This window comes from Pseudopodoces humilis, chromosome 5 (assembly GCF_049639895.1).
Source record: "Pseudopodoces humilis isolate 2021_Gansu_Grassland_sample_001 chromosome 5, ASM4963989v1, whole genome shotgun sequence".
NCBI classification, from domain to species: Eukaryota; Metazoa; Chordata; class Aves; order Passeriformes; family Paridae; genus Pseudopodoces; species Pseudopodoces humilis.
In genome coordinates, this window is record NC_142204.1 from 34,254,535 (window position 1) to 34,269,139 (window position 14,605).

At 36.5% G+C, this 14,605-nt stretch overlaps 1 protein-coding gene across 6 annotated transcripts in view; it reads left to right on the top strand.

The window, feature by feature from the left end:
• The window catches only part of PPFIA2 (PPFI scaffold protein A2), a 283,305-nt gene that overhangs the window by 144,784 nt on the left and 123,916 nt on the right, over nucleotides 1-14,605 (top strand). The window lies entirely within an intron of this gene.

Below are 14,605 nucleotides of genomic sequence, written 5' to 3' on the forward strand. Positions count from 1 at the left end.
AAAACTGAACTTTTATATATTAATGGGAAAACATTAATGAAAATTGGGATTTACTCTTGAGAAAAGAATGTGGCTCTGAATTTTATAGAAGCTATCTTTTATCATGTCATGTGTTTACTAATTTATTTTTCAACTAAAGATTATCATATTTATAGGGGAACTGGCAGACAGAATTCTGAATAAACATTTCCATCCCCTTAAGTTCTTTGAAGATACAACAAATAATCAAAGAGCAAGCACAATCCAGTTAAAGTAACTACTATCTAAAAGAGAAAATGCTGTGATTTAATTTTGGTAAGAAGTGAATTTGTCCTCCCCATCTGGGAAAATAATCTCAAACCTTTTTTGAAAAAAAGTCTTTTTTCTGGAAGGTTTGTGCTCTTAAGGGAACACAGGAAATTCTTTACACTGCATTCTTAGAAGATACTGCATCTAACCATCTGAATCATTGTGGATTTCTGCATACATTCCTGGAATAGATCATTATTATAAATTCTTGGTTATGATTTGTGCTGTTTGATTCAATTTTCAAACTTGTTTCTGTGTAAAGGAAAAACACTTCCTCAATACATAGTGTATGATTAATCTCCAATCTCTTTTGGATTTTCAACATGACTTTAACTTCTCCACTGCAATTTTAGTATTCCAGTTTGCAAATTGTACCATTTTTAATGGAAGCTAGTAATGTAGACAGACAATAGCTAGTAATATAGAAAGACAATAACGTGGCAGAAATGATGAGCATGGAAAAATGCAGTATTTCCAATATAGTTATAGAAGTCCATGCTGTTACTTCAAAATCATTTGAGATCTTTGAGTCTTTGAGCAATCTGGTCTAGTGGAAGGTACCCCTGCCTGTGGCAGAGGGTTGGAACTAGTTGATCTTTAACGTCCTTTCCAACCCCAAACATTTTATTATTCTAGGATTTTTGAATTTATAATTAATAATGACCAAAATTTCTGTTAGTTATAAAAGAATCATGTTCAGAGGTAGAATATAATCCTTGTCAACATCTACATGACATCCAAATGCACTTGAGCAAGAGCAAAAAGTGGAAATCTGCGCTCAGCCTTTCACCCAGCATCTTGCAGGGAGGACAGGAAGGCAAGTCAGTTCTACTTTACAAGTACAAAATCAAGTAAATAATTTATTTTATTCCATTCAATGCCAACCCCCCAATTACCAGTTTGAACCATAGTTTTAACAGTGGGCATTAAGACTGTCAAATCTGCAGCTGAAATTGTTCGAATGCATAGTAAATTTTCAATTATTGTGCTACATTATTCTGAAATGTTTCTTCTAATTACTGTGAATTGCACAACCTTGTATTTCTGCCTATTGAAAAAGGGATAACTACAGAGGATAGCCTCAAAACCATAAAATTTTCAACCAGTATATATTGCACTGGTTCATCATTTTAATTATATGGCATTAATAATTAAGTTGTAATTAAGTATAAACCTCAGTTACTTAGTCAAAAAGGCACAATGCATTTCATTTGGCTTTTCTGGCTCTTAATCTCAGACCCAAAATATATTTCTAGAGCTACTTACCTAGAAGTAGTGTTTGAAATGCTAAAACCATAAAGAAAACAGAATAGATTGTTCATGAGACATATATGCTAAAATATTAAAAAGGCTTTCTTAAGCCTGAGTAACATTTCTTAATCTTATTATAAAAAATGTAAGCAGGTTTTTAGATATAAAGGGTGTATAGTAGTAGTAGTAGAAGCAGTAGTAGTAGTAGTCATTCTGCTTAATGGAAACACACTGCAAAGCTTGCAATAAAGATGAAGCTCAGGAAGAAACTGCTATATATTCAAAATTGAGAATTCAGATATCATGGTGGTTTTCAAGGCACAGCTTTGTGTACAGGTTCCCACTTATTAAAAGTTCTAATCTGTATGCTGTTGCTCTGTGAAGTGTACACCTTTATAATTATAGACTTCAATTTACCTTTATTTCCACATAAACTTTTTTCTATCTTTTACTATTACCAAGTCTTCATGCAGCAGAAACTGAGGGAAGAAATGGAAGAAATATTATATACAATAATCAAATGCTTTTCAGATTATTCTCATCTGTATTGTTTAGTAGGATATTAACTGCTAGGTTTGCTGTCTTTCATGCAAGATATCCCAAATCAGGATTCTATCTATCTATCTATTTATCTATCTAATCTATCTATCTATCTATCTATCTATCTATCTATCTATCTATCTATCTATCTATTTTTCTGTCTGTCTGTCTGTCTATCTATCTATCTATCTGTCTATCGATCTATCTATCTGTGTTTTTGAATAGATTAGTCTTTAAACAACTACTCCAGTTGCTGTATACTTCATAAACACCATTCATTGCTTGATAGGACTATCAGAAGGTGTAAGCTTACAGTACACTCACATTATAAAGTGGCTGGATGAACATTACTGATGGCTGTAGAGTCACTTAGGGCAGTCTATCATACTGAGGTATCTCAATGCCATTACATGATGTCAGGAAGCATTGCATACACAGGACACTTTGTATGCAGATCCAGTTGCTGTGGCTGACTGGCCCTGAGCTTCTGCAAAATTGCAGCACTAGTACTTTTCTTCACAGCTCTTTAAGGTCCACAGTGAAAATGTAAACAGCAAAATACAAAAGAAAGTGGTGACAGATATTAAACATGCTGTGTTTATTCATTCAAAACAGGACTCCAATCTGTGTTTTTGTAAAACAAAATTGAGCTATATCATAAATGAAAACATACTTCACTGCATATAATTGAAAAGAAAACTGTTTCATTTTAGTCAAGTGCGAACACAATGCATTTTGTTCTTGACCCATCAGCCGTAACACTCCTCTTTCATGGAAAAGCCACATTTGTTTTCTCTAAACAGATATATACCTTCAGAAATTCTTTGAGCTAGTCAGGAGTTTCAGAGTTTAAGTACTCTGAAATGCTAGGTCTTTTGAATTCCAGCACGTCTGATTCAGACTGTTTTTTTGGGTAGACGCTTTTATTAATCACAAAGCTTAATGTGCTTAAATTTTTAACATCATTTTTTCTTATAATTATTTTACAGCTCTAGCCAAGATGTAGAACATATCTATAGATATTTTATACAGGAAGTCTGTAGGAGAACAGCAATTTCTTTACATTTTGTCAAATTCAGCAGTTATGCAGCATCTTATAAAATTGCTGGTTTTCATTCATCAGCAATCTTAGTCCTTCACACTATTTCAAAAGACATTTTGGGAGGGTAACAGTAAGGAGGGGGCAAAGGGTAAAATCTTTGGTAATGCCTTAAATCATCAGCATATTTATTTTCCTCCTATATGAAATCAAAACTGTACTTTCAAGGGTTTTTTTAATCAAAGATTAAATCCTGCTTTTTACATAAGATTGTTCATTTGAATAAGCCGAGCATGTATTTTCTTTAAATTGAAACCAAATGGCTTTATTCTGAAGCAGAGATAATTTTTTTTTCTGTTGGAAACATTTCTGAGATCAAGAGGAAAGAGTACTCCAGAACTGCTACAGAGAGGAAGAAAAAAGTCAGAAGCCAAAACATAATTACAGGTGTCCAACCTTTCTCAGGTTGTTGTGAAAGCACCTTGAGCTTTCAGCTCAGCTACTTCAGCTCATTTTCTACTTTTACAGAAATTAGACATTTACCAAACAGTGACCTACTCCTTGAAGCTAGAAACCCATTTGATGTGATCACCTGACACTTTCAAGCCTCAGACCCTCTGGACACATAGACGTCTTACTTATGTCCATGGAAGGAAAAAAAAATTGCAAGGAGGTTTCTTTTCTCAAGATTTTCACAAACTGTGTAGTTTAAAGTCTTCAGGAGTTTCTTCATTCACAAATACACTTGTAAAAAGAAAAGCAGTTTTGATTTCTTCTCAGTGACTGTGCAGCTGTGTATTTTCAGCATGACACTAGTCTTTGGCCCTCACCTCTCACTTCTCTGCCACAGGGCCAGCAAATCTCAAATCTGTGCAGCCCAGCATTTTTGCCTCTGCTTCAGATCTTGGGACAGGCAACAAGCTGGCAGATCTGCTGCTGGGCCAGCTGTGCCAAGTGTGTTAACTCAGGAGGCAGAAAGAGATAGCAGCAATGCCTTGCAACTGGGGACATGGATCACTGGCACGCATACGCCTTGGCAGCAGCGGGGTGTCCTGGACCTCAAGCATGTGGCAGCACACAGCTGGTAATGTTCTTACATGCACAGCATCGCTGTCCCAGCAATGCTTTGCAAGCATTCCAACACTTTCCCATGGCATTTGGCCTGACACAGACCCAATGCATTGATTTGAGAGACTGAAAATTGCAAAATGGAAATCAGGAATTTGGAATTGTGGCAGCATTTTCAAGGATTTGCAAGAAACAATTCTCAGATGATAATCTGAGTTATTCACACCTTTTAATTCATTTTTTTCATCTTATGTTTTCTTCTAGAACTTGCCACTATTTTTCTCTTTTTTTGTTTGTTTGTTTTGTTTCCTTCCCTACTTCTGAGTCACAGTTTGTGCAGGGAGCTTACAGCCAAAGGCTGTAGCTCCCCACAGCCACAGAAGGAAGATCTGGAAATGGAAAGAACTATGCTTTGGGAAGAAGAGCAGGTTTTCATTGGTTTGGTAGCATTTTTCCTTTGGATTATTTCTGAGAAAAAGCTTAGTCCTATCCCCAGAAAACAGGTGGACAAAATCTTCTCATGGCAGAAATCTAATACACAGGAAATAGTTTTTTAGATAACAATGATCCTTCTAGATACTTCCCTTTACTATCTCCTGTAATTTGCATTTGTCTTGAAGAAGAGGTATACAGAGGAGCTATCAGCTATTAATGGCAGGGAAATAACTCATTTGGCAAAAGGCAGTTGTTAGATTCCTTTGAAAAAAATAAGAGAATGCCATCCATCCCAGGATGTGTGAAAAATAAATCAGCCCAGAATCAGATTATTTATGTGTTTAGAAATATGCAATGTTTATGGTGTACAGCTTTTGCTTAGTGAAGCTGGTAACCTTTCTTTTTGCTGTGATGCTGTTCCTGGAACTAAGGGGAAGCAGGGGAAGCTCTCCCAGGGGAAAAGTTCCTGGACTAGAATAAAAATTAAATTGAAAAGGGCAGCCATGGACTGGAAGGGGGAAAATAATTATGATTCATTAAGCATGGAGTGTGGAAGACCCCGGTGGGAATAGGGGCTGGCGGCTGTGGGGGAGGAACATGATCCGAGATGGAGGAGAAGTAGGAGTGGAGAAGGAATTTTCAGTGGCACAGTTCTCCAAATTGAAAACTGATCTTTTCACGGAAATGTGAAGTTTTATTGGAAAGATGTCTCAGAGAAGCTTAAAGTGGGAGAGGTGTGCCCCTTCCTAAGGTATCTTGAGTTCCAGCAGACAAAACTATGAATTATGGTATAACAGGTGGCACCTGTCATGTGGTCTGGACATTTCAGATTAGCCCAGATTTGATGCTGTATATCAGGCATATCTAACATGTTGATGAGAAAATGATTCATTCCACTTTGGGAATTTATAGAGGTTGTATTGCCAAATATACTTGTGAACTCCTTAGACTTTTGGTTAAGTTCCAAGTCAGTGAAATAATCAATGTCGCACCAAGCTATATATTGCACTTAATTAAATATTTTAGGAGAAAGGTCCTAACTGCTGATTCAACCAATCAACTCGGTAAGAGCTCAGCTTCTAGACAACAGTAATCCTGGTACTGGTATTTAAATAACACTTCTACACTCTTCTAATATAGCCCTTTTACTGCAATTACATATAGCAATATAATATATTTTGAGTGGTGAGATGGAAATTTTGTTGTAATTGTTTCCCCAGCCAATAGTTGCTAATAGTTGTCATCTAGAATGAGAAACAAACATGCCCTGAGAAAGAAAAGGAATTATTTCAAAGGTCAGTATTACTTAAGCACTTGTTTCATGCTTACAGCAGACTGGACTTAGAAGTAATTGGAAAACATACTGATATTGCAAGTGACAGACCAGAGGAAAAAACTTGCGTGTCCTGAGTTTCCTTGGTGCCTCAAGGAAGTGACTGGCTTGAAAATGCACAAATGCTTTATACAATAATGGTGGAATATAATATTAATGCAAGGATTAAACTTGATTTCAATTTCCCAAAGGAAATGCCTGGGAAAAAATCTATACCATGAGAACTCTAGACAGTGTATCTAAAACAAAACATAGTTATTTTCTTTGAGCATTAATGACAACCCATTAAAAGAAATTAAGAGAAACTCTCCTTCCAATGGTACATTTATATTCATGCTGCTATAATGTGAAGTAGTTTCTGTTTGCAAAAAAACAGAATTGGGAATATGATCTTTCTGTAGATTTTGAATTTCCCCTGACCTTTGAATTGCACCATTGTTATTTCATTCATATGTAGTAAGCCTAGTAAAAGTTATCTAGGTAGTGATACAATGAATTTTGCAACTTTCTTCTTTTCTGATTAAATTCTAGGTGCCTTTTAATCAAAGTAAATAAAACAAGCCCAAAATGAGAAACAAAGAAAAAAAACCCCAAACCAAACAAACAAAAAAACCTGAAAAAAACTTCAGGAAAGTTCATCATCCATCAGTTATTTTTGTCTGATCTTTCTTATATAGAATTATTGTAATTATTACATAAAATATATTTTTTGATCTGTATAGCTCTATCCTTCAGATACATATTTTTATATACCAAACAAGATCAAATTATTAGCATCAACTGTCTTCTTATTTCACTACTCCCTGTCTTGTATTTTATGTAGGGAAAGGCATAACTATATGAGACAAATGTGAAGAGACAGATGATTTGAAATAAGATAAATATTTAATAGTGAAACAGAAAAAAAAAATAAATGTTTTGGGACAAGTGAGCAGAAAGAAGGCTAGTGAAGATACTTCTAGCAAGGCATCCTGTGATCTGCAAAACTTTCTCTTAAATATATATTTTATTATATGAATAGATTATTCTTCAGACAAATAATGCATAAATTTTACTACTATGACTTCTTCATTTTGATGCACATTCAGCTACTTCTTGGTTTTGTTATGTTTGCAATTGGACATATTGCAGACTTTATTCAAATTGAAAAATAAATCCTCCTCAGATCTTAGTTTTAAAAACTTCTCAGGATCAGTCTGCCTCTGTCTAAACTTCTGGTTTCAGAGTACTACCAATATGATTCTGAAAACTGGATAGTAAGAAATCATAAGAAATTTTGTATAAAGTAATTAGTGCCTCTGTGTTATTTTAAATACTAATTTGAAAAATATCTTTGAAGACATAGCCTTATTTCATTTCTTCTGTCCTCTCCTTGACCACATTCTCCAGGTGAGGATCAAAACTACTATTTTAATTTTGCCATGGTTTATGGATTCAGCTAATACTGCACTTGAGCAATAGACAGATCAGTTTTGAAGAATTGAATCAGTTAAGATACTTCAAAGTATGGATGCCAGCTTAGATTTAGATGCAGAGCATGTGCTGGGAGGCTGGATTCCTCCCATAAGTCCTTGATAACTTCTTGTCATAAGACCATTCCATGTCTCCCCTTAAAGGGCATGATCCCTGCTTGGGAGAGAGAGAAGGGAAGCAAAAGTGGGACAAGATTATAAGCATAGAAGCAGAACTGTTTCCACTTTGCAAAATAATCAAAGAAATAAAAATAGCTTGTGCGCATTACCAAAAAAAAGTCTTACTGCCTTTCAAAAGTGAGACAAGTAGCTCTAAAATGGTCTAATTTTTCTGGTGAATTATGTAAGTAATTTAGTATTGATTTTAATATATTTTGCTCATTTTCATCAGATGAAAATTTGACCCTGACTCTTTTTGACCCCTTATTTTGATGGAGTAAAATAATTAGAAAATTAATTGAATGTTATTAGCTAAAGCTTACAATGGTCTAATTCTTCTTGCAGTCATGCAAAAGGATTTTTATATTTCTATTTAGTTTCAGAAGGATTTTTGACCTTTTTTCTAGAAAATATCATTACTGAAGCCTTATTAGGAACTGTAACATTTGAAGTAGTTTTCTTCTTTAAATATCATCCTCCAATTTCATAATGTATTTTGATTTGTTCCATAAACAATGTCTGATATTTCTCTTGGAGCAGATCAAGATAGATAGAGAACTAACCCCTTCAACTCAATTTATTTTAAAATATTAAGTAAACATCAGTATTTATCTTGGAAAGGAATTGATTTTGATTGATAACTATAATTGAGAAGATGCAGTTTTTCAATTTGTATTTTTTGCTATTAGATCCAGTTAATCAATATGTGAATTACCTGCCTGGCTGTTTAAAACAACAAGAGTTTATCATAAATTACTTGGACTGTAGCTGGAAAGTCTGTCACGAGTCTGTGCAGTCACCTGGTAATCTTTCCTCATTTTTCTTTTCTCACACATTTACATCTCTTTTAACTCAGAACCCAAATCCAAATGAAACTGGTAAAAGTAGGTGAAAGGTAAAATTAGGACGAAGAGGTCAGAATCTGTTTAGTATTTCTGAATTGAGATTTGATCTCGGTGACATAGTCTGTCAGTCTGGTCTCGTGACCTCCTGACCAAAACTAGTGCAGCATTCCTGTTAATTTTCCTGTTCTGACATGCCTTTGAGGACAAGACCAAACTTTTTCAAATGGAAGAGTTTGAAGATCTCATTTAACTCCAACTCCAGGACCAGCTGTTCAGGTGACATGCACTTAGGGGTGGTTTCTTCATTTAATAGATTTAGTTGCCTCTGCAAAGAAAATATGCCCTAAGGGGTAAGGAGACAGGTTTTCAGGAACTATCTTGTGGCATAATTCCCTTTTAGTAACTGTGGACATGTGAATTGTATTTGTATTTTTTAGCTAGTCCAAAATACTCCGAAGTATCCCCGGAGGCATGTAATTCTCTCCTCTTCATGGCCTTGCCTTGAATTCCCACATGACAAAAATTGTGATGTTTTTGTGGTTATTCATGTATTAGTATGTCTGAGAAGCCGGAAAGGTTTATAGAGTTCTATGGAAAATTACATTTTTCTGAAGAACTGGCCTCTAGCAAACTGTGAGTTCACTCTCCACTCTAGAGAGGAAACTAAGGATGAGGTCTTCTTTATACTATCCCTGTCACAGCTCATGTTACCATGAACTCTCCAGATGTAAACAGAGCAGATGAAGTGTTCTGATTGTATAAATGAACTTATTTGGCCTGAGCAGAAGCATTTGCCCAAGATCAGGACAAGGAAGGCAAGGGAAGGGGCAATGTTATCGCAAAAAACTGGGGAGCTCCTAACGCAATGAGGGAGCCAGGGAATGGAAGCTCCTGCAGGACATCTTGAGTCTTAAATATCAACCAGATGATACAACAGCCATCTGCAGAGTAATTTTTTTATTCTCCACTTGTATGGACAGCTCCTGCTGCAGCTTGGGAATTACAGACTTACTGTTTGCATACTTTAGTTTTATTCCCATTGGTTTCAGTTACTGTTCATATCTCTGCCATTATTTTGTTTGCTTGCTTTCCTGCTTTCAGTTCAATGCACTTTTCAGAGCTTCTTCATTTTGCTGAAAAGAAGACCTTAGTGTTACTCAGAAAGGAGGAATGCATTTGCTGTGTTTATAGTCACAATGTTACTTTGACACAAAGATGAGCATGGTCCATATTGATGGTCCAAAACTCTGTAAAGGAGGGGGCAGCAATCAAAGCACTGAAGGAAAGCACACACACCACAGAGGACAGCCCCAGCAAACTCTAGATGCTACTCTGTGAAAGTGTATCCACTGAGATTGCTATTTATCAGCCCAGGTAGCTGTGATGTCTGGCTTTTCCCATTCCAGTTGATTTACCAGGAAAATGGATTATGCATTGTGTAGCTGAAGCCAATTATCTGTCATGTTGTCATGTTGTCTCTGCCTTGTCCCTCTCAATTTACTGCTTCTTTTTTATGCTTAGTTTGTAACTTCCTTTGGAAAGAAAACATAACTTTTTTGTGCTTTCACACAGTAGGATGAAATACTAGGCCTTGAGGTAGGGTGCAAATTTATGAAAACTACTTAACACAAAATATTTTTTTTTCTTTACATGAAGTGTTATAGCATAAGAACTGTAGGGAAAGTTTCGTTATTTTCACTTGGATCAGCCAAAGACAATGCTCAGTATATTTGATCTCAATGAGAAAGTGTTTCCAAGTATCATACTGATGATGGCAAAACTTTCCAGAGCTCTGTAGACATTGGATGATTTGAGTTTATTAATATTTTAAAACTATGTGAAAGTACCAACTTTCTGTGTCAAGTTTTGATAGTTTAGTTCTTCTCCCTTCAAAAGAAGTTTACTAGTGGACTTCTAAGCATGACTGACATATGAAAGTCAGTCATCTGAAGGCATTACACTGGGCATTTCTGCCTGCTGGAAGGGAGTGCATAGGTTGAAGTCAGCTTAAACCTGTTGCTCTCCTCAAAATCACTTTTTCTATTTGCTCAGTAATTATAATTGTTGGGTTGAGCCATATATACAGCTCCCCCATGCTGACCTGTCTGGCTCAGGAAAATAAGGCTTTCTGTTACTTTAGAAAAGTCCATCTACACAACAAGTTGGCCCTCAACTGACACAGCCATTTATCTGCACTAAAGGCCACCCACTGGTCCCCTTGGTGTTGAGGGAAATTCCTATATGACAGCTGTGGCTACTTCCCCTATTCTTTTTTAAGCTTCACGGGTTTATCATCCTTGTCTGTCTTCAATGAGCTGCATTTCATGGTAGAGGTTCATTGATTGATCACACAGAATTGGCAATATTGCAAATTACAGCAAATATTCTTGGAAAAACAAAAACATGTTAAGCAATTTGTATGTGCATTTCTCCCTTTTTGCTTAAGACATCCAGTTAACCACATTCAAATAATAAAGATGAAGTTTCTAAAATTCATGGTTTTGGTCAAGTCTTCCAGTATACAGAAGTCCGAATACAGAAATTTTATCAACAGATAAAACAAAATTATGATACTGGACACAGTAACGGTGAAGAAGGCATCAGTTATATGAATGATTCTGTCCATTACCTCTGATAACCAAAACAAAAATTTGTTTTTAAGTGTTTTATAAAGATCTCATGGTTTTGAAGCACTAGCTAAAGAAATCACTAGAAAACTTACTTATTTCTTGCTGTGAGATATGGATTACGAGAAAGGAAAAACAGGTTTTAAACTCAAAAGGAATAAAGAAAGTTTATTAACAAAACTACAAGAATAAGCAACCAGTATAAAACCTCCAGAAACCCTTCCTCTCCACCACTTAACTATTCCTTTGTCTAACTGACAACATAGAGACAAAAGTTGGTGGTTAAAACAGTACTAACTATATAACAGTCCTTTCATCAGTCTTTGTAGAGAAAAGAAGTTTCTTTTTGTAATTCCATGGAGAGTTCTCCACAAGAAAACAGTTTTCTCATGGATTTCATTCCCATGATGACAGCCGCCCAGAAAACTCTCCATCAGGTCCTCCTCCTGAGGTGCATTCATGGGCCATGAACTCAAGGGGTGTAATTTTAAGGATGAGGTATTCAAAGGCAAAAGTTCACTTCATCTGTTTCTGTGATCATCTCTGGGAACAGAGGTTTTATCCCTTTTTCCTGGAGGCTAAGTGTCTCCATCAATTCTTACTTCTCTTTTTCTGTTCCAGCATTTCATAGGATTACAACTACTTCATTATCTGCTCAGCTTAATCAGTAGATTACTTTTGCACAAATCTACACTTTGAAATACTTCATTCCTCCTAAAATACTCTTTTATGAATTAAAGGAGGTTTTTTTCAGAACATTATTGTTCATCTCCATGGCTTTAACAAAAGAATATTTCAGCTTATTAAAGCATCTTCTCAGTCTCCTTCCATCTGAGGCTTGATTCCTTCTTTTACTGACTTTCATGATTTATCTTGTCTCTAAATGTTGATCACTCTCACTTCCCTCTCTCTGGAAAAAGGATTAAATCTGCAGGTCTCATCTGGGTAGTGAAAGGTTAAAATCTGGCCCAAACTGCAGCAGGTATTTATGGTGTTGGATTTCAGCTCGGCAGCGCCCGGGGCCCAGGGCCGGGCACCCCCCGGAAAGTCTTCAGCCACCCTGCTGGAACAGGACCCGGAGCTTTCCCGGTATGGCCGCAGCAGAGCCCAGCCCTGCCTGGGAAAGGCTCAGCCACCCTGCTGGAACAGGAACCAGAGGTTTCCCAGCAGGGGCCGCAGCAGAGCCTGGCCCGGGCCTGGGGCAATCCCCTCAGGCCCCATCCTCTGCCCGGGAACCGCGGCAGGCCCAGCCCAGCCCCTGCCAGATCTCACGGGCCTGGGCAGGGGGAGCGGAGTCCAGCAGTAGTTCTGTTACCTTTCAAAGCCAGAAACGAAAAAAGAATAGAAATTCACGGGCTTAGGTGTTTAAGGCTGGTGTTCACAGGCTGATCTCACTTTTCAATGGTCAAAACTACTGTCAATTCTCACAAATGGCTAGCTGCTGGCCAGGAAAAAAAACTCCCATCAGCCTCCAGCAGCCTTAACTTCCATGGGTGTTTTCTACTTTTTTCTTAAATACCAATCCCTCACAAAAGATACCCATGAAATACTATTCAGTTATTACAGAGGAGGTCTTCAGAGAATAATTTAAAGAAATTTAAATAACTTTTAATTTTTATTTAAAAATTTGGATACATGTAAGATCGTAGGCATAATGTTATCTGAAGATCTGATGAACAATGCATGTACATATGCTCATACAGTTTTGTGTAAGCTATGCAGCAACAGACAAATTTTTTAAAATCTCCGCATAATTTGTAGAAAAAATGAAAATCAAGTTGAATAGCACCCTGAGGCAAAAAAGAAAATAAACTTTATGCAAAGCTCAACATAATCGGAGGGCAAGGATGTTTTCAAGTATTTTTATTTCTACAGTTTTGGGCTTGCTTGTCTGTATATATAAAGTGCAAAGATGAATAACTTTTTTTATGCCCTCTGTTTTTGCAAAATTTCCTCATTCAGTTCTCATGCCTGGGAAAGTGGGGGTTTTTGAGCTGAGAAAGTGTTTTTATTGCAATGCTTTGGCGTTTGGTTTGTTGGGAGTTTGGGGAGAGGAGTGGGTTGGGGTATTTTCATTAAGGTCTAAGGGGGTAATGAACACTGTGAAGCTGTCACTGAATTTTAATTATTATAGTCCTTTTTTTTTGGCCACTGAATGCAGAGGAAAAATAAAAAAATTAAAGAATTTAAGTACATAGAATACATTGCTTACTTAGGGGATAAGACATATATATATTTCTCTTTAAATCAAAATTACTTTCTCATAACATTGCTAGTAAAATTTTAAATAATAAAGGCTGGAAATGGAAATTTTAGACAAGACACAGCCTTACAGAAAATTGAAAACTAATTGATTCAAAATGAGGAGATGCAAGGTGTCATCTTCAGCTCTGTAATGTGAACTGATTTTCTTGCATGCCAGTAGTGCTAAAATAGATGACTACCTACATCAATATCTTCAGGACTTTTAGTAATATGATGGTTACATGCTAAGTTCAGCGCAGGCAGCAAGCCTTTTGGCACACCAAGTCAGATTTCCAGTTCATCAAGCAGGTCGAGACACTACAAGGTGCTCTGCCCAAGTTTATTGAAGCATTCATTACCTTTCCAAACTGGTTTAGCACCCGGGGAGGGATTTTTCCTGCCAGATTACCCACAGATGGTTTGCAGACAAACTGTGAGATAGCTGTGGTTCGTGTGAGACAGCTGAAGCTGGACTGGGTTGTAGGTGCATGGCTGCAACTGAGACAGTTTTATGGGCAGCTAGGCTGTAGACGTTGGGTGGTAACAAGACTCTCTGGAGCCTTCTCCAGAGACCACTTTGTTTCTTATTCCTGGGATTCTTTTATTTCTCCTTGTCACAGCCCTTGTCAAATAATATAAATTTACAAGTATTAAGCTAGGTGATTGCCTTTAACAGATATAACCCACATATTTTGGCTGTATAAATGCATTCTAGACTACTATCTTTTTATGATGACATGGATTTTAGGGCTTCAGACTGAGAGGATTATGTCTCTAAATCAAAGTTTGTGAAGTATAGCATGATTGCTACTGTAATTAGCAGTTTTCTTCACTATACTTAACTAAGTATAACTAACTGTTTGGGTTTTTTTTCACTAGTAGAAAAGTTTATCCATTCCCTAGAGAATGGAGAACTAGTGAGGTACCATTTTCTGCAGGATTTATGTGACTATTATTGTCTAAATCTAGCTTTTTATGAGATTTAAATGTATTGGTGAGAATATTTAATAGTCTGTATATGTGCATTTGTGATTGTGCATGAATTTCACTAAAATACTACCTTAGAATGACAATTTTTATTTTCTGTACTCTTCATATGACTCCATCATATCTTGTGGTTGTAGCTGTAATCCTAAACAGAGCTTTCCTAAGAGCTCAAAGTTGTCACAAATACTCTGTCATGAACATTATCAGGTGTGTTTATTTAGTTATCAGTGTGTTTATTTAGCTATTAGTAGACACAATGTAGTAAAAGGGGGCAGATGTAACATTGAATTGGTAGTAATGCGGTAGGATAGTGAACT